This window comes from Lepisosteus platostomus, chromosome 18 (assembly GCF_059453375.1).
Source record: "Lepisosteus platostomus isolate fLepPlt1 chromosome 18, fLepPlt1.hap1, whole genome shotgun sequence".
NCBI lineage: Eukaryota > Metazoa > Chordata > Actinopteri > Semionotiformes > Lepisosteidae > Lepisosteus > Lepisosteus platostomus.
Genome location: NC_142628.1, coordinates 7,357,925 through 7,377,772, shown reverse-complemented (window position 1 = coordinate 7,377,772; position 19,848 = coordinate 7,357,925). Strand labels below are relative to the sequence as shown.

At 35.7% G+C, this 19,848-nt stretch overlaps 1 long non-coding RNA gene across 5 annotated transcripts in view; it reads right to left on the bottom strand.

Moving 5' to 3' along the window:
* Positions 1-19,848, bottom strand: part of LOC148645556 (uncharacterized) — a 128,675-nt gene that overhangs the window by 91,755 nt on the left and 17,072 nt on the right. For 3 of the 5 annotated variants that reach the window (XR_015928208.1, XR_015928211.1, XR_015928210.1), the window contains exon 4: positions 2,266-2,344. This is a non-coding gene — a long non-coding RNA (uncharacterized LOC148645556). Of the gene's footprint in view, positions 1-676; positions 870-2,265; positions 2,345-6,055; positions 6,135-19,848 lie in introns of all 5 variants that reach the window. The other 2 variants (XR_015928212.1, XR_015928209.1) reach the window with 2 other exon arrangements.

Below are 19,848 nucleotides of genomic sequence, written 5' to 3'. Positions count from 1 at the left end.
ATGAAAAGGGGATCAATAATTACCAAAGATTTACATATGAGATAATGTTTTTTGCTTAACAATTTCTAAAAATAAACCCTATAGTATAGATATTAACCTTACCTTTCCTATCTTTATATATATTTCTATGTGCACCCCCAGACTCTTAAAATTGTGACAACAAATTTAAGAAGTTTAGAAATTTCTTGGCATCACAATTTGTTTAGTGCATGGGGACCTCTGTAGTAAAGCAGTTCAGATTTTGAAGCATACCACGGTTTTGTTTAAAGAGCAGAAACTAAATTATGACAGCAAATAAAATTAAAAAAATAACACATTTCAGAATCAAACACAGTGGATAAAAAATTCTAAATGTGTTAAAAGAAATTTACACATAATATATATTATGGAAATAACAATTTTCTTCCCAAAATCTGTGTGCATCCTTGTAAGGAGCAGTACTCAAATTTGGAGAAAAATAAAAGAATGTCCTATCCCCAGCTTCAACATAAAAAAACTAGGACTGAGGTCAAGTGTTTGACACAAGTCCAGTTTTGGTGTGTGTGAGCAATACAGCTTAGGTTGCTTTGGCTGCTTTTCTTCTGTATTAAAAGTATGGCAGTTGTTGCTGTCAAAAACACAAGGCATACTTTGGGATTCATTAGTTGTAGGTCTTTGACCCAAGAATTAAGGTTACCATATGGATTTCTCTTCCACAGCTCAGTGACCACAGCCTCCCAGAATAACGATCCTCTTGTAGGAGCTCATTGCACAGCAGTGATGTAACTTGTTTGAAAGGCTTGCAAAACTACTCGGCAGCGTGTGGAAGCTGATCTTTCTGTTTCACTAAAATTCTGCAATGTGTAAGGATGTAGCTTGCTATATAGTTCCTTCAAATAAAAAAAAACAAAAACATTTTACCGGTTACTAAAATCCCAAAGGAAAAGCTGCAAGTAATTTTTGCTTAAATGGAAATAGTGTGTGTAGCTTACAGCATTTTTTTAGAATGGTCAAATAGTACAAGAATCTCAAACTGAAAGGAAATTAAGAGATGAATGCCAACTAAATTTAAAAGTTAAGCAATAATCCTTAACTTTTACTATTACCTATAACTTACTTTTGCCTTGAAATAGTAATTTAGTAACTAAATTAGCGATCTCAATACTGCAGATAAACAGACTATTCATGTTATTATGTAATTATTAAGAAACAAACTCAAAGGAAAGGAGTATTTTAAAGACTGTATAAAAGGCTCTAGACTTAAAGATTATTTGGCTGAGCTGAAGAATGATATTAGAATTGAGACAGAAGAAAATTTCATCTTGTATTACTACAACGGTAAAGATCTATAAAAGAGAATAAACAGTTAAAAATCAATAAGGGATTAAAGATGGAATGTGCTAACTATAGAGTATAGTCACCATGCTAGAAGAATACTGCAAATAAGTTTTTACAACAGAAGAAATCAAAAGAGATGTCCCATCTTATAGAACAAGCTCAATTGGTCTTTGTTAATTTTAATTTATACTGGGTTTATGCAGCAGATAGGGTGAGTAAAAACCAAGCATTCACCAGGTTCTAATGGTATGTTCCCAGTCCTACTAAAGGGAATGAGAGATGTTATTCATGGACTCCTAACTAGAATATTTCTGCTCTCCTTTATAATGGGAGCAGTACCTACAGATTACCTGGAGAACTGCCAATATGATGAATTTATTAAAGGGGAGACAGAACTGAAACAGAAAACAATAGAAAAATGAGTCTTCTGTTACTGGTAAAGGTTTGGCAATGATAATGCTAAATTAGAAAATAACTAATAAAATACGGTATTTTATAAAAGTATATAAATTTAGAAAGGGAAGGTATTGTTTAGCTAACTTGCTTGAATTCTTTGAACAAGCAACAAGGTTTGGAAATAGAACTATAGCATACTAGGTAGTTGAGATTCACACTCTGGGCCCTCTTAAGAAACAGACAACATTTTAGTTTCTTATTCATTTATAATTTAAGATGCTAAACCATCAAATGAGTAAAATGGGTTGTTCTTGTTTGCAATGTTTCTTAGGTTCTTGGGCCTTATGTACTGTAGATTTATTAAGTAAGTCTGGTTATGACTACATGAGATGTTCTTGAGACACTTATTTCAGCAGGAAGCAGACCAAAGAAACAATCTACTAACAAATGAATCAAATGTGCATTAATTAAATATTCATTAAAAATTCAGAAACACCGGCAGGTGTGCAAATAAAGGATTAGCAAGACAGCAATTATACCACATAAGAGTACCTTTTAATTGCAGCTACTGGCTTGATTTATACCAAAGAGAATCAGGCTCTGTGCAGGAGTATGACTGAATGCTCATTTTCTAGAAAAAAAATAGCAGAAAAAAACACATTGTAACATAACACAACAAAAGCATCACAACAGAATGTGCTTTCAGTTGTGACCTTGCAAAAATGAAGGTCATTATCTCACAACTGGTTTCACACATGAGCATTTGAAAACCACATATACTGTACAAACATCAGGACCTTACAGCAATAAACAAAAAAAACAATCACAGATTAGCATAATTTGTCTTTGGTGAAACATCTAATTGTACTAATAACCTTTATATTGGTACATCAGCCATTGCCAGTGATTACAAATCATGATTAGACTAATCTTTATTGCCAAAAGTAAACATTTTTGGTCCAAAGAGTACTGCTAAGCTTTTATTAAATACTGTCAGTAACAGTATACTCTTCATTCACAATCCTGCACATACAGTATAATAAGTGTGCATAGAACTACAGAATGAGTCAGAAATCCCACATGCAAATAACTTTTTGTTGTTGTGTATCATCACAGTTTAGAGTTCTGTTAAATAAGACTGTCTGTTTATCAAGGTATTTTGTTACCACAACCTCCTCCTCTCCCAATATGTTTTTAGGTTGCCTGTAGAAACCTCAGCGATGATGCTACCTATGTTTTATATTCTCCCTCCCAACCCAACGATCTGCTCTCCTGGATTCTTTGCTGAATAATTATCTTTGCCATAGCCACTGCTTCATTATGTGAAGAAATTGCTCATGCTGAATAATTATAATTATTCTGACAGTATAGTTCAGAAGGCCACACAGCCTTTAGAAATGTAATAGGACCAAAATCGTGTTTACTTAATGCAGCAAATACTTTTTCAGGGTCAAAATCTGGTGCTCTGTTTTTCTCTTAGTGAACTACAGTACATGGCTGGATGACTGTAACAAGCAGATCAGAAGGTCACACAAAGACGTGGTGCTAACAAGGAAAAACCCAACCTGTCCAGCCCATTGTGGTTTCTCTGCACTGCATCTGTTTGACATTGTCCCTCTCAATACTGTGTCCTTTAAACCTCACTTGGCTGTGACTGCCAAATGAGGTGCCACTTTCAGTCATGCTTTCGTGATGTACTGTTTTGTTCATTAAGCTAAACTGAGGCAGACCTAATGCACCAAGACAGGCTTTACTTGTACGCAACGCAACATAAACACATTTTAAAACACGGGGGTTCAATTTGGTGATCTGGTTTTGCTATTTTAGTTTTGGCTGGGTGTATTGTGTGAATAGGTAGGGGTGTCCAAATCATCTCATACATACACGGTCCAATACAGGATTATGATGTGCCTGAGCAGACAATGGACTTTAGACTTGCTACACCCTTGACACTGGACAAACATGCATGAATTCAGGGTCAAGAAAAGATAGCCGTAATCCTGGCCTTCATGTTTTTGGATTGTTGGAGGAAACCGGACCCTCTGAGGAAAACTCACACGGCCACAAGCAGGCACACAAACTGCACATCGGACTGAAGAGATCCCGGTGCCACAAGGCTCCAGTCATTCAAAAGCTGAAAAGTCATTCTTCATTAATGTGTTATATAAAGTCTTGAATGCATGCAGATTTCTTGCACATGGATATGGATTATAAGTGCAAAGACTCCAAAAAGAAAAACACAGGCAGGGGGGGACAAGTGTTACAAGTAATCAAGAAAAAGGAATTAAGTGTGCATGTAGACAAATGTTGGGCGATATTGTGTTTAGATGAAAAAAGTTTAGATTAATTTCTTTATAAAACAACAAACGTATCTACCATCAGAAGTGTTTATTGTGTCCTTTTACATACATCACATTGCTTTAGGCACTTTGGGATTCCAAGATTGTAGACATAATATGCAAGTTCATACACAAATCTCATAACATGTATAATATAATGTAGCATTAAACAGATCTACTTATACAGTCATCTCATTTTTTAGATAAGCTACATTGCTTAGAAACTGGTTTAAAATCTAGATGTAAAATTCTGTACGTTACATCCCCTACCCCGATAAACACAGCCTCTCCTATTTTACCTCACTGCAAATCATGTTTGACTTTGAAGCGCTAATTTTGAAGTTTAGCCCATTTTTATTTGCTACTTTGAAATGTATCCCTTAAACTTCTACAGCACCATGAAAGCTACAGGCAATTAGAACGAAGGATAAATGACCAAACTGAGATGTGTTCTGCATTTAATTTTCATGTTACATACTTTAACTACTAGGTGCCACATAGAGGTTTGGATTGCACATTTGTGAGTACAGTTTCCTTGTTTATTTGCAAATAATTTTACAGATTTTGGGGATCAAAACTCACACATTTATTCTACAAAAGTAATCTTATGGTCTAATGGTATAATGTATTTAACTACTTCTTTGTGGGCAGAAACTCTGGTCCTGAAGAGCCACAATTTAAGGGTTATTTCTTAAATCATTAATTTTAACACACATGGAACACTTCTATTTTGACCACTGATGCAGTTCATCTTTTCTGTAAGTCATTCAGAAAATTTCTGAAATAAAAATACCTGCACTCTGTGTCTCTCAAGGACCACAGATTTGATTGAACCAATTAACCTACTAAATTAATCAAAACTCACACACATTCCATATCTTCCCAATGATTTAATGGTGACCTATAAGACCTGCAGAACTGTGGTTCTTCGAGTCAAGATAAGGTCACTGCATATTTAGTCATCACTTGAAAAAGCCTGCATCAGTAAATAAAAGTGCAAAACATAGCTACTGACAGCTCAAATGCTTGCATTTTTAACTACCTGTGTCTTCAGTATTAAATAATGATAGGAAATATATTCAACTGTCCAACCTACAGTAGCTGCTGAACGGAGAAGCTTTATTAACTTCAGTGACAATAAGGTGATAAGTACAAAATTATTTTAATTGAAAACAGTTCCTCATGCTTTATTTTTACTTTTCTATCTAACAGTTAAATGTTTTAGAGATTTGCCAGCCATCTCCATTTAAATCTGAAACACTGATTTACAATCTAATGAATATCACTGGTACGTCACTGGAAATAAATGTTTCATGTTCACTAGCTAAAGGCCACCATACGAGAGACAAGAGTGATGGACTAGACTGAATGCAGAGCTGCAGTTTCTGTGCTTGTGCAGCTCTTGCAGTAAAAGTAGGAAACACAGAAAAATCTTTGGCAAAGGATGGGCAGAGAAAACTCAGGGAAGGTTAACAATTGGTTAAACAAATCGACATGCTAGATCTGAATTGGTCAATCCCATTCAATGAGCTTTCAATTAGCGATTGTATCATATATTTTATCGATTTCTAGACGTGAAAAGACAAAATGGAAAGATTTGTTAATGGAGAAGAAGGAAGCTGGGTTTTAAACTGTCGTATCAACTGTAAATGGAGATGAAAACCGATATAGCTGTTAATCCAATCCTTAAAGGCTGCACAAGGGAATTAAAGAACAGCCCAAAACCTCCAAGAGAAACAATGACAGGTTTGTATATAAAAACTAATATAACTTAAAAGCTAAGAAGGAGACTTTCTGCCTAATTCCCTGCAATGAGATATCTTCTGGCAGCCAAATAACTTATACATGGACTTCAAGCATTTACTGTACATAGTACCATAAACATACTTCCCATTTGTTTCAGGGTTTCTGTACTTTTGCCAAATGGAACTCATTTTTGAAATAAACATACACACAAAATGTAATTAAGTGCTGCACTGCAAAATTGTTTTAATGTCACGTACCTATCATTTCCAACATTGTCACAGCAAGAATCTGCCAGGTTTGTGTCAGAGTGCAACCTTCTCCAACAGGATTCTCCACCTTTAACATATTTGAACATCTGATAGCAAATTAAGAATGCTAAGAATGAAACTTTGTAGCCGCAAGATGACATTCCATGCATTTTCAGTGTGCATGTTTCTAGATTACCTCTGGTGATGGAGAAAGTGCCTTCTGTGAACCCGGGATCATGAATTTTTGCATGCTTCTACTGGTCACTTTCTTTGTTGGCTGTGGACTGTACATGCAAGAGCTCACCACACGTCACCACGGATTAAATAGGTTATTACAGCCTACATCACATAGAGTCTGAATTCATGCAGGAGCAGCACACATGAGTAGCCTTGCCATTCTTGCGATAAATGCATGATTCCAGTTCTCAGAAAATACTTTTTTATTATCAATGACTGAAAATAAATTGTGGATTGAAAACCAAGGAAAGGGCTTGTCTTTAACAGCTCCTCCCCATTTTGAGGTGCATTTGACACATTCATCTGTGCAAAAATTTAAAAGTTAAACCAAGGCTTATTTACTAGTATTAAAATATAAAAAGGTCCATTCTCTAATTTCAACATGGAAAAGTACAAAAGTACAAAAAAGTACTAGATGCTCTCCAATACTGCACATGAAACTGAATTACAGTTACCACACTACAGGCTTTTCTCAAGAAACAGAATTACACTGAGAATTCTGTGCTGCTTTCACAATATTTAGCTAATATTTTATTCCATTCTTCCAACTTAGCATATTACTGTATGCATAACCATGGATAGGAACATATCAGACAAAAAGTGGTAATTAACTGCTTTGCATGATAAAATAATGTGCCTTTGTCACAGAACCACCACTATTAATCACTGCCCTACAATGAGGCACTTAAAAAATGTACCTAATACTTTAACCTTTTTAAATAGTTTATGATCATTGTGTTGTATATGTAAAAAGCTTTACAGTATAATTATCATTATGCATTACAATCAATGTACAATAATTTAATATTGCAATCTTTGAGAAGCAATTACAAGCCTAGAAAAAAATATCTGTTTAGAAATCACCTGAATAGTAAGTAATATAATTTACACAGGTGCTGACACTGAAGTATTTTTCCTATCTGTTGGGAGCATTTTTACTATTATGGTTAGAAAATGTAATTATTGTAATCAGCCTTGAGTTTGAGGGCTGTGTTGTAGAAAACAGATCTGAACAATGAAAATGGACCTTGATAATGGAAGAGCCTTGAATTCCACTTCATTTATCACACTAATGGATGTTGGGATGACCTCAATCAAAAATTTGTTTTGCAGTTTTCAGCAGAAGACTAGGCTTTATATGTTAAAATACTTGGTCAGATTGGCTCCTTATGAAACAATCTTGCTAATAACATTGTAGGCAAAGGCTGGTGTAAAAAATACTTCAGAATGAACCTCTTTTTTTTTTTTACTTTGCCATGGCCCTGGACTTGCCAATAAATTGCTTCTGTAATCAGCTTTTTGAAAAGCTTATTTACAGCTTGTTCTGAGTTTATTGTGATTCTCAGAATGAAAAATAAAATTGGATTTCATTAGATGCACAATTTTCACTCTGAGTAAAGAAAAAAAACAAACCTTGAACTGTATATTGTGAGTACAAGCACAGCGTATATATTACTATTGAATTGGTTTCTTCTTGCATTAACACAGTCCCCACCTGCTTGTAATCTTGTTGGAATCTATAAGGCACTCTAAATTCAAGTACAGTCTTAAAGATCATTCGAAATTACCAACCATGAGTAAAGTCTCCGCTGTAGAAAATGTTACAAAATACAGTTCTATGAGTTTGGGTGTATACAAGTTTGTAACTGCATGCATCACACAATTCATTCACAGAGGAATTCTGTAGAAGACGACTCACCTACAGAACTATAGCCATACAGTACATAAGAACTAATGCACAAATGCTGTACTTGATCATATTTTAATCTGCTGTGTTATATAGCATCTAAAGCAATGTTTGTTCTGAGGAGTCTAACCCCACGGGTCTTAATTTTACTGATGTTTTAGTCAATAAACCAGCTTCCTTGGGGAGCTATATCCTGAGTTTCTTAAATGCTAATAATTTAGAAGAATTTATAAGTGGATGCTGATGTAAAAAGAACAAATCTCGGTTATCCCTGTTAGTTAGTTTTATCCCTCATTCTATTTCAAGTGTCAAGTTGCAGAATAAGCCCATAATGAAGAAAAGTACACACTGCTTGATCGTACAGATTTGTACTTTATACCAAATCTCATTTCTGGCCATGTGAGTGATTAAAAACAGAATATATCCATCTAGAAAGTCTTCTCAGTTATAAACAAGCTATATTATGGTTCAGCAATAAAACAACTTCTCATGAAACTGCAAATAAAATGCAACAATAAACAACCCTAGGCCTGAAACCATCCCATGAGTTTCAGTTTCAGATACATTAGGGGGGGGGGGGGGTATTTTTTTAAATAGCACCATCTGCAGGTTAGCAAACCATTGACTGGGTTTTGATTCTTGTTCTAAATGAACAAATTAAAAGCAAGAATTTGCTCTGCAGGCAATTGAAATAAAACAGCATCTGCCACATCAGCATTTGCATGTTTTTCAATCTGAGCTGAAGTACTCTAAAATGTAATTGACTCCATAAAAGCGTTTTATGGGATTCCACAAAAAAACCTGTCCGGATTGTTTCTCCAAAAATCAGCCTTGGAGAGAATGACTGAAGTCAGATGTGGAATTTCTTTGAGGTCAACAGTATCAATATTATTGACCCTTATTGGCCACACCCTAAAGTCAGTGGTATAAAGAAAGTGAAGATTGCAAAAGACAATACGGAGCTGCTTGATAGCCCCCATGCCTCTAAAGTAATTTTATATTTGGTTTTCCATGGTTTTAGATAGATAGATAATACTTTATTAATCCCGTAGGGAAATTGATGTGTTACAGCAGTCCAGCCCAAGACATGCAAAACAGACATCAGAATAGTTATAAAACAAAAGACTGATTGTCCAAAAAACACAATGGAGTAAACATGCTGTCCATAGAGGAGCAAATGAAGGGCTAACAGTCCTAGCCAAGGGCATCGTTATACACCCTGACAGCCGCCGGGAGGAAAGACCTTTGGAAACGTTCCCTTGAAACTTTAGGCTCTTATTATATTCATATTCAGTATCCTGTTCATCTTTAAATCTCCTAAACATGCTTCATGGAGCTTAAACTTCAATGACATTTATAAGTTGACAAGGTTTTCCATAGTACTGTTGCATGATTACACTGCCTACATGCACTGCAAAAACTAAATACTGCACATTAATTGCGCATGCTTAGTGTAACGAACAAGGGCGTTCCAAGAAAATCTTCTGCGTTTAGTTTATTATGACTAGATTGTGATTTTCCACTATTACCAGACTTAGTATAAGGAATATATCACATGCATTACTTGAGAGCAGTAAATATGAAAGGGCATTCTAATAATTAATCATTAATAATTGCTTACACTTATATAGCGCTCTTCTGGACACTCCACTCAAAGCGCTTTACAGGTAATGGGGACTCCCCTCCACCACCACCAATGTGCAGCCCCACCTGGATGATGCGACGGCAGCCATAGTGCGCCAGAATGCTCACCACACACCAGCTCTCAGTGGGGAGGAGAGCAGAGTGATGTAGCCAATTCATAGAGGGGGATTATTAGGAGGCCATGATTGGTAAAGGCCAATGGGAAATTTGGCCAGGACGCCGGGGTTACACCCCTATTCTTTTCGAGAAACGCCCTGGGATTTTTAATGACCACAGAGAGTCAGGACCTCGGTTTTACGTCTCACCCGAAGGACGGTGCCTGTTTACAGTATAGTGTCCCTGTCACTATACTGGGGCATTAGGACCCACACAGACTGCAGGGTGAGTGCCCCCTGCTGGCCCGACTAACACCTCTTCCAGCAGCAACCTTAGTTTTTCCCAGGAGGTCTCCTCTCCAGGTACTGACCAGGCTCACCTGCTGGGCTTCAGTGGGTGTCGAGTTGTGAGTTGCAGAGTGAAATGGCTGCTGGTACCACATTCTAGAGAGAAAGTGCTGAAACTTTAGAGAGATGTTCACAATTCCTTCAAACTCTTTCTGAAAAGTGTGTTTACCATTAGGAGTACGAAACTTAAGCTGTAAACACAATTGTGTCAATCTTGTCACACAATCTTGTCGACAAGAGACAAATTAATATCACAAAGTTTTTTTATGACACCATCTTCTGTATTCAATACATAAAATAAGACAATTTCAAATGTCATGGCTAAAGGAATACTGCACAGCGCTTTCATAACTAAATTCTTACACAGTAAATTAACTAAAATATTGACCACTGAAAGACTAACTAAGGGAAACTGTTGGTATTAACCACAAGCCTGTCATGTTATAATTCTGAAAGTTTTAGAAAACAGATTCTTCAAAGAACCTTTCAGAGCCCTTAACTTAAAACTCTGCTGACAAGCACCTTGTATTTGATGTCTTTCCTGTCGGTGAAATTAAAGGCTAATTATAAAGTAATTTTAATTCAAAGCAGAAGTCCCTTTCATTTTTATAGACACATACACACAATATGCATATCTTTGTTACTGTGTTTTATGTCCCTCAGGTTCCCAATTAAGAAAGACTGAAATGAAATTCAACACATACCCTCATAATTAGTATCAGCTGGTATGCAACGTTCAGGTATGCATATCCAATGAGGATTAAGCCAGTGAGGAACTTGTCAGTCAGTGTTTCTGTGTAACCTCATAACCTATGTCACACGCACAGAAGAATACAGCAGCAGGTTGCTTTCCTTGATTCAATGTCATGCTGTACTGTATATACAGTACTCAACAAATTTAAAGACACGTATAATGTCTTCAAGAAAAACTAAGATTTATGAACAATGACATCTAAATATTTTTGTTTCAACCTATAAAAAGCACAAGGCCAGGAATTGTTTTAGCACAAAGGAATTTGTATATCTACAGATATTTAACTTTTCCGATCTTCATCTGTCCATGAGTTATTTCTTAACGTCTTCTCTTTAAACTACTGCAGTGAAAAAAAAAACAGGATTTTCACATCTGAAAAGATAAGATGGCAAAGACCAACTGCGGTCAAGCGTGGGTGAGGGAAATATACTCCTAACCATGCCAGCGGTACCAACCACTGGCAACACAGCTTTTTTGAGCATCACTGAGACTATGATTAAATAATCCTCTCCTGAAGACCCTTTATGAGGAACTGAAAGTGTTTCTAAAAGACAGAATCTGTGAAAAGTAAAGAATGACAATGTAATCCAAACTTGACCATGCAATAAAGCATAGCCACTCTTTCACAATTAAGGAATCATAGCAGAGTCACCTGTGTTTTAAAAGATGAACAAACACGCAACCTACAGTACATGAAAAATATAGATATATTTTTGTTTAATTTTGATTAAACATAGCACTCCTATATTTGTACTCCTCACCATTTCATACTCCATTTAATTTGTGAATAAAAGGACAGGAAGCCTAATAACATGCTTTAAACCTGTCTGACTCTTAACAGTTTGAGTTGTTAAAAAAGTGAAGGTTTCAACCAGAGTTGAATGTTCACAGAGTCGTGTTCCTTCAGATAAAAATTGATTCCAGTAAATTCTTACCTGAAATCTATCACACTAAAGGCTTTTAAAGGTCACACACATAATAAGTTCCGATGGTCTCAGTCAGACAGATAATGGGCCTTTTCTCTAGTAAGAAATGCTGCTATGTAGAAATAATTGAGTAATCTGTGGACCATTCAATTCAATAATCAGCCAGGCTAGTAATGTCTCAGAAATGGAGAGCGTGGTGGGTTTTTACTGGTGTGTCTTTAAACTAAAAGGAAACTGTTACCTGCTTGATCAGTAACATTTAAAAGCTTACCAACAAGCACAGATTATCCAGCATAGTGTCAGCATTTCAAGAGGGTGAAAAAAAAATCCATCACAAGTATATAGTGATGGGTTCCCTTTTACCGGTAATTGTTACTTGTTCATAGTGGAACATATTAATTTTTAATTGGGATTCAGTATGGAAATAAGCCACATATCCAATTAAACCAGTATTACTGAGAGTGATTCAATTAAAGAAATATCAATTTATTACAATATATTAGACTTTGCGTGAATTATTTAAACAGGCTTTCCATTTTCAGTCATGAAGTATGTCCGCAAATCAAAATGGAATTCAAGTCCTTCAAGCCCTTTGTTTTTCAAAACTATTTAAAGCCTCATTTTTTTCGTGCTGTCGATCCAGACTGACTTGTAAAGCAAAACTGCCTGCTGGAGCCTTTAGCTTGCTTTTGTTTTTCTAAATTTATTTCCATTCTGAAAGTGCCATGTGTTAAATGTTTGATTTTTGTTGTAGGTTTCCCAACTTCATCCTTTGTCTGCCACGTCAATCTGTAAAGATTAGAATTCAGAGATGCAATTTACTGAGGATTAGTTTCTGTCTCCCAAAATTACGCAATTTAATATTTCATGTGGAAAACTTTACAAAATATATCATTTATGGTTGCCACATTCCAAAGGCTAATTCTTCCTGCTGCTATTATTAACAGCACTGTTGTATTGCCAAAAATGGTATGGAAATTCTATTGGAATTCTAATTCCAAGAAATACGAGAAAGCCATATGATTTTTGGCAAGAATATGAAGTACTAATCTTTTGAATGAGCAGTTGAATCATCTTGCTCCTTTCTCTAATGAGTATAGTGAAGTGTTCACACCACAGCTTCACTATAGTAAAGCTGAGGAAATCGGTGGCACAATTGCAAACCACTGCTGTTTTTTACAAAACATGAACTTTCAAGTATTAAGCACTGAATTTAAAAGTATCCCATCTATATTGCCTGTATTGTTAAATTAGAATCTGGGAAAAGAAAAGCAATTGAGATGCTGTGGAAAATCTATGCTGCACAACTACAGCATAAAGGCTCAAATGGACTATCGGGCAACATCCAATGAAGGAAATCAGGAACAGTAGTGAAAAATGACTTGGGCTGTCCCAAGCCTTCTGATTCTATTCTGGTCAGGCAACATGAATACTCTGCAACTGGGGTTCGTGCCACATGACACAAAGCAGCTAATGTCTAATGCACTGCAATTTTACTTTAAACAAAAGCACTGGTCTACAGAAGTGAAACAGTGAAAATCCCAAAATTATAAAGTAGGATAAAGTACAACAGATGGCCAAACAGAGCTCAGCACTGTAATTCAGTCCTGAGGTTCTGATGTAGACTATAGACAGCTCCATCCTCATTCTTCCAGGGCAGCTCCCAGCTTAATTACTGTCTTGCCTTTGATGCCTAAACGTCCATTATACTATATGTTTTATCTTTCAGCATGCATATTATACGATATTTAAAAGGAAAAGATTGTAGTTTTGCCAGACAGCCTTTACTTTCTGCTTTCGGAGCTGCTGTTAAAGCCAAAGCAAAAAAAAGGACTGTTACCATACATTACCTCCCCATTTGTACCGACACTTGACAGCAGAGGTAATTGTGAGAAACAGCATTTACAATACCATACCTGCTCCCTGACAAAACAATATATATAGCTGGATTGTTTTTAATCTTTGTTCAGAGGACATTTTACTATGATTTTAGTCCTCAGGCAATTATGTCTAAATTTATTGACAATTCCTTCTCAGAATCTCTCATAAATAGCAGATGTACTACACATTCCCAAAAGAAAAAAAAACACTTGAGCAGAAAACAGCTTGATACATGTAAATTAAGCAATTAAAAATACTGTATTATGTTTCACTTAAAGACTGGCATCTGTTTGTAAGCTTTTATTTCAGAGTCATTTAATTTAAATACGAAAATTTAGAAAAATAATAAATGTTGATACATTAAGCAAAGTTATTTTAGAAAATGAGGGTTTAAAGATATTTCCAGAACACTGAAGGTATTTAAACAGCCTAGAAATTAAATTACATACCAACAACATTAAATCCAAGCAAGATGTTTCAGTTTAATATACTATGAGGATAGTATTTGTACACAAAATTAATATTATAATCTGTTTTTATATTATCAAAACTTTGACATGAGGGTTTACATTTCTTCATCTATAGCTGTGTGTAATACATTATTTTAATTAGGTACTTTTTGAGAACATTGCAAAACTCTCTTTGATAAAATCTCATTTTTAAGTTTGAGAGTTTTTCCTTAAAGATCATCAAATACATAACTACTGTACCTTTGTCAAAGTGATCTACAGTACAGTATATGTGCATTGCTGTTGAATGCCTCAATATAAACTGTTCTCGTCTTGTCTTAGGGGCACTCAAGAAATCCAAATCTGTTGACATTATACTCCATATTGGACTGTAATTGCTGATCAGGTCTTTAAGATAGCCAGGAGCCACGTTGTTCAGACTCCTTTAAGTCAAATCTCAAATTTTTAAATAAATCTTAAACTGGACAGAAAGCCAACGCAACGTAATTAAAACCGCTACAACAGTCCAACTTAAATGTAACAAAAGCATAAGCAATTTTCTTTGCAGCAAGATGGCAGAGAGTGGAGCATAAAGAGAAATATTCAAATTGAAGGGATAAGAGTTCAAGTAAATGGAAATATGACAGCCTCATAGCATTCCTTCCTCCATGCTCTTCCATGCTTTCTCCAAGTTTCTTATGAAATAAGCTCTTCCACCAATATGGGGTTTGTAACTTGTGATTGACGGAACAGTCTATGGTTTGATTTAATTATGGCCTAAATCAGATACATGCATTTCACGATCCACAGAACACTGTCTAGGCCTTTAGCGCCTTGGTGGAAGCCAGGGAATGTGTTTAAATGTTGAAGAGCAACCCTCTCTCTGAACAGGAGTAAGTTTGGTAAGCACTTGTGTTAAGTCTGATGTATTGTTATTCATTCTAGGGAGGAAAATATATTAATGCAGTGGGCCATATGCTGAAACTTTCCAACCTTTTGGTGACAGGTTTTATGAGTATAATGCAGTTTGTGATGTATAGCATAATAACTGAGTCCATGACTGTAGGGCCTTCCTCTTAATATTGTGTGGCTGGTGTATCAGACAAAATTATTGTAATGAGCCAAATTTTCCATCTAACAGCAATATGAGTTCATTACTCTTTAAGTTATACTGGTGAAGTAACCCATGGAAAGGGATGCTTTTATTTTGAAGAAATTGGATTTTAGACATAAATAAAATTAAGCTTATAACTTGCAGATAGTATAATGAAATAATAATTACATTTCAGTTATCAAAGGTTATCTTATTAGTTTTTTTCTTTCTCCCTCATCTTTGCTTTTGAAGAATAAGTGTGAGCCTGGCAATGAGCTCTGCAATAATTCACATTTCAGTGCCTAAACAGGGTGATTTAAATTCAGCAGCAGGTTGAAATCTGCTGTTACATGTTATATAAAAACAAAACACTAACACGTAGGAGTCTTGGCATTATTTCTAATGATGTTCAACTTTATTTACTTGTAGCCTGCTTCTGAATTCCATTTGCTCAACTAAAAATTCAGAATTCTGCTTCTCTTGAAAATCAGCCTCTTCTAAAACAGTTAATAGATATGAACCACAGACATTAAAAATGTGTTCTATCTGTAGAATGGGAATAAAAGTTAAGAGAGAAGATCATAAGATCACTTTATTGGCCATATACAATCTCTTGTATTAGGAATTTGTCTTTTCACATACCCCAACTTGCTCTCCATGAGACGCACAGACAGGGAGAGAAGCTTGGGGTCAGGGCACAGGGTCAGCCATTTATATGGCGCCCCTGGAGCAGTTGGGGTTAAGGACCTTGCTCAGGGGCCCAATGGAGTAGGATTCCTCTGCCGGCCGCGGGATACGAGCCGGCAACCTTCCAGCCCCAGGCACAGATCCTTAGCCACAGTTCATGATATTCTTCTACTCTATATTATTTAAAAGTCACTGCTTTGAAAGAAGAATGATTAAAGCCATCTGTTAATTAAGTTGTTTATTCCTGGTAAGGGTCATGGCAACCTGGAGCCTATCCTGGAAGTACAGGGCTTTACTACACCCTGGCCACTCCCTTGCAGGACACGCAAAGACCATTTCAAGACACCAATTATCCAAATGATTATCCGTTTGTCTTCGGAAAGTGTGAGGAAACCACACGGACTAAACACAGCACACAGAGAAAACGCACACGCATGCACAGGGAGAAGATGTACCGTAGAAGACACTCTAGTCTGGAATAAGAACCCAGGACTGAAGAGCAGAGAGTGAGTAGCACCATGTTTACAAGCAAACAAAAATAAATTGTATTTCAGGATGCAGTTCTTTTAAAAATACATTACATATCTTTTTACACATTTAGAAAAAATTGATCCACATAAAGACTTTATAAGGGTATCAGCTGCGTTTTATATCAAATAACGGCAGCATCAGAGGGATGTGAGGATCGACTGATTCACTTTTCAGGCCTTTCCCAAACTATTAAAATGTAAAATAGGAAAGTAAAGGTACACCTTCGTACCATTTTAGGATTGCTTGATTTTTTAGCATTTCTCACAGACTGCTCAGAATTAACTAGTGACCAGGCCTAATTTGAATCGGATGTCAGTTCCTTAACACTAGCAAATAATATATTTAAACTCCTGATAAATATTCAATAATATTTAAATTTGAAAATACAGATTATGTTTAAATACATATAAACAACATTACAAACTATTATAGTAAACTGAATAATGCATGAAAAAGAATGCCAACTGAATTAACCAAATCATTCCAACAACTATTTGGCTGGTATGCATGAAAATTGTTTCCATTTCTGAATAACAGAAAAAATTCCATTCAAGTTTCAACCATAGAGTAAGCACTGGTCTATCTGAAGAGAAAAACCTGTCCTAAAAAATTCTGGAAAAAAAAACCTCCATGCTTTTAAGAGTTCTACATTTTTGTCTTTCAATTTAAATCAATTTAAAAAACAAAATGGTCTTCTAGACATCACTAGAACACAAAAAGGAAAATATATTGATGTACAGACATTAACTATAACGTCTTGCAGTGTGTTTTTTCTTTGGTTAATTCAAAATATAATTAAATTTATAAAACAAAGAATAATCTTGCAGGGCAGTTGACAATGATGGCAGAATTAAAAGTGTGCTTTTCCTGAAACTCTACTGAAGGTCATCAGTTTCTGGATTAGATAGGAGACTGACTTTCCATTTAACATTCTAATGGTACGTTGCTAAAAGAATTCTTCAACACATGAATGAATGTACTGATTTCCAGTAACATCTGAGGCTTTAGAGAGACCAGATGTGACTTTTTTATTTTTTGCACTTGACCTAACTTTAATAAAAGAAGGAAAAATCACAGCTTGGGAATCTAAGGTGATCTAGGTGAAATATCCATTATGTAATGTGTTTATCCTGTCAAGGCTACCTGCATATCCTTTTATTTCTTGAAAACGTACCATCCAACTTCTGAATTACCTATAGAGAATTCTAGCTCAAAGTATCCTCTTCATCAGCTGATTATGCTATCTATCAACCACAGCTTTCAATGCTCTTTCAAACCTTTCTAACTCATTCAGCTCCTTCCAAGTAATGCAGTCAACTGTATCCCAGTTGATTATTGTTTTGTAATCCAATACCTCTATGTATCTTAGCCGATATATTTAGAAACAAAATATATAGGGAGGCCTTTAAAATATAACATTTTGGGTTTCGCCCTGTTGATCTGAGAAGAAAGAAATCCTAATTACAAGCACATGCTGAAGAAAAAAACATTTTTTTTGTTTGCTTCTTCCCAAAAAAGAAAAAAAAAACAAAATTCTTTTGGTTGTTGCCAAGGCACGCACAAAATGCTGGCAGCTACAAAGATTCAATTATACAAAGTGCAAAAAATAATTAAAAAAAATAATAGCACTTGAAAAAAATTGCCCCTCCAGAAATTGCGTGGAACAATAAATCTGTTAATTAGCTCATTAATATTCAATTGGGGTCAGTGGACTTAATGGAACCTTTTTCAGAGGCCAAGGAAATATTTAACACACAGCTTTACGTCCGCCTTTTCTTATTATCAGCTATGTACAGGCAGCCTTATCTAGCTACCAGATGGTTCAGAACAATACAGTGCTATTATCGTCTTACTGCAGCATGTGTGACTTGTAACTGGTGTGTGTCGGAGACAGTGAAGTATAGATGCTGGAGCATTTAGTGTAATTGATATGTGGTATATATTGTATTGTTTAGGCCTGTTTGTTTGCACTGCTGGTATTCAAGGCAAAAGAAGAGTGGAAGATTGATTTTCACTGCTGCCATTTCTGTTCTCTCTACAGGTCACAGATAACTTGTCAATGCAATATTCTGACCAGTGTAAAATGCATCAAGGCTAAACTCTACAGCACTCCAGAGAAGAGTGGGTTTTCATCTTTGTAAATATAAGCCCACAGTCTACTATTACCTTCGGCTTAGAGATGGATGTTTTATTCAACAAGTGAGAAAAAGTTGCTGAGGAGGACAGTCATTCATTTATATAGTAATATTGGGAGTCCAAGCCTGTTTAACTTTCTTTGTCAAAGGTGAAGTGCTATACTCAGCAGAAAGTTAGGCTATTGCAGATATTAAGTTTCTTGATTTGGGTCTCCTTAACTTTACAACAGATGTCATGTCATGAAGTAAAAATAAACGATTGGCAAAAAGAAGTTTTGTCTTTTTTTAATTAACACCTTTGTTTGTTCCACCTCACAATGTTTATTATAATTTCATTTGTTTGATTCCTAATGAAAAACTGCCATCATATTTCTCTAAAAAAAAAAAACAGGCTTGAAGATCATTTGTTCCATGCAGCACATTATAATTAAATGCTTCACACATTTAGTGATTCCTTCTGTTAGAGGACATATACTGAATCCAAACATTGAACTAGAAGTGAAATATTAAGTATTATTTACTAAAATACAAAGGCCCAAAGAAATAAAACGTTAAGAAATGTTAAAAGACGGGGAACTATTTGTATAAATAACTGAAAAACAAACAAGTTAAGTTAACCAATAACCAATCATCTGTTTAAATAGACTGTTTTTGAAACTGCTTTAACTTCTTAAAATGGCTGTGGTGTTACCTATAAAGTGCATCAAGATACTTGAAATCTGCTATTTGTTAGAAACTAAAATGTTCCATCTATGGCACAGATTCAAGCCTGGGTCATGTCAATAACTGGCTGTGATCAGGATTCCCCAAGTGGCAGTGTACAGTTGGCAGAACACTGGGAGGGTAAGATGGGGTTGGCCAGGCTGCTTCTTAGCAAGTGGCAAACCAGTGCTTTTATAGGTGCAAGCAAGACACGCGCTGCTCTGCCAGGCCACCCGCATCATCTCAGAATTTGTCAGAATGGTGCTTATAGGTGGGTATGTTGGATAAACATGCCTACAGGTCTTCACTCTTCCTATGCAGTGCAGAAATCATAGCTTTGAGCCAAATCTTAAAATAAGTGGCGATTCCAAGTTTGTTTTTAAGAAAAGAATGCAAGAAATAAAGCTCTCTAGCGCATGTCAAGGCCAAGAAGACCAAAGTTGCGTTCGATAAGGAGAATATTTACAGGGAACAAGGCTGCCCTTGAACAAGGCTAGTTGAACTGCTGTTTTGAATACTCCATAAACAATTCATGCATGATGCTTACGTCAAAACCTTGTTGAGTTCCTACAATAAAGGTTGCTGAATACAGTTCTCAGCTGCAATCAGAATACACCGTAGATGTCAATATGA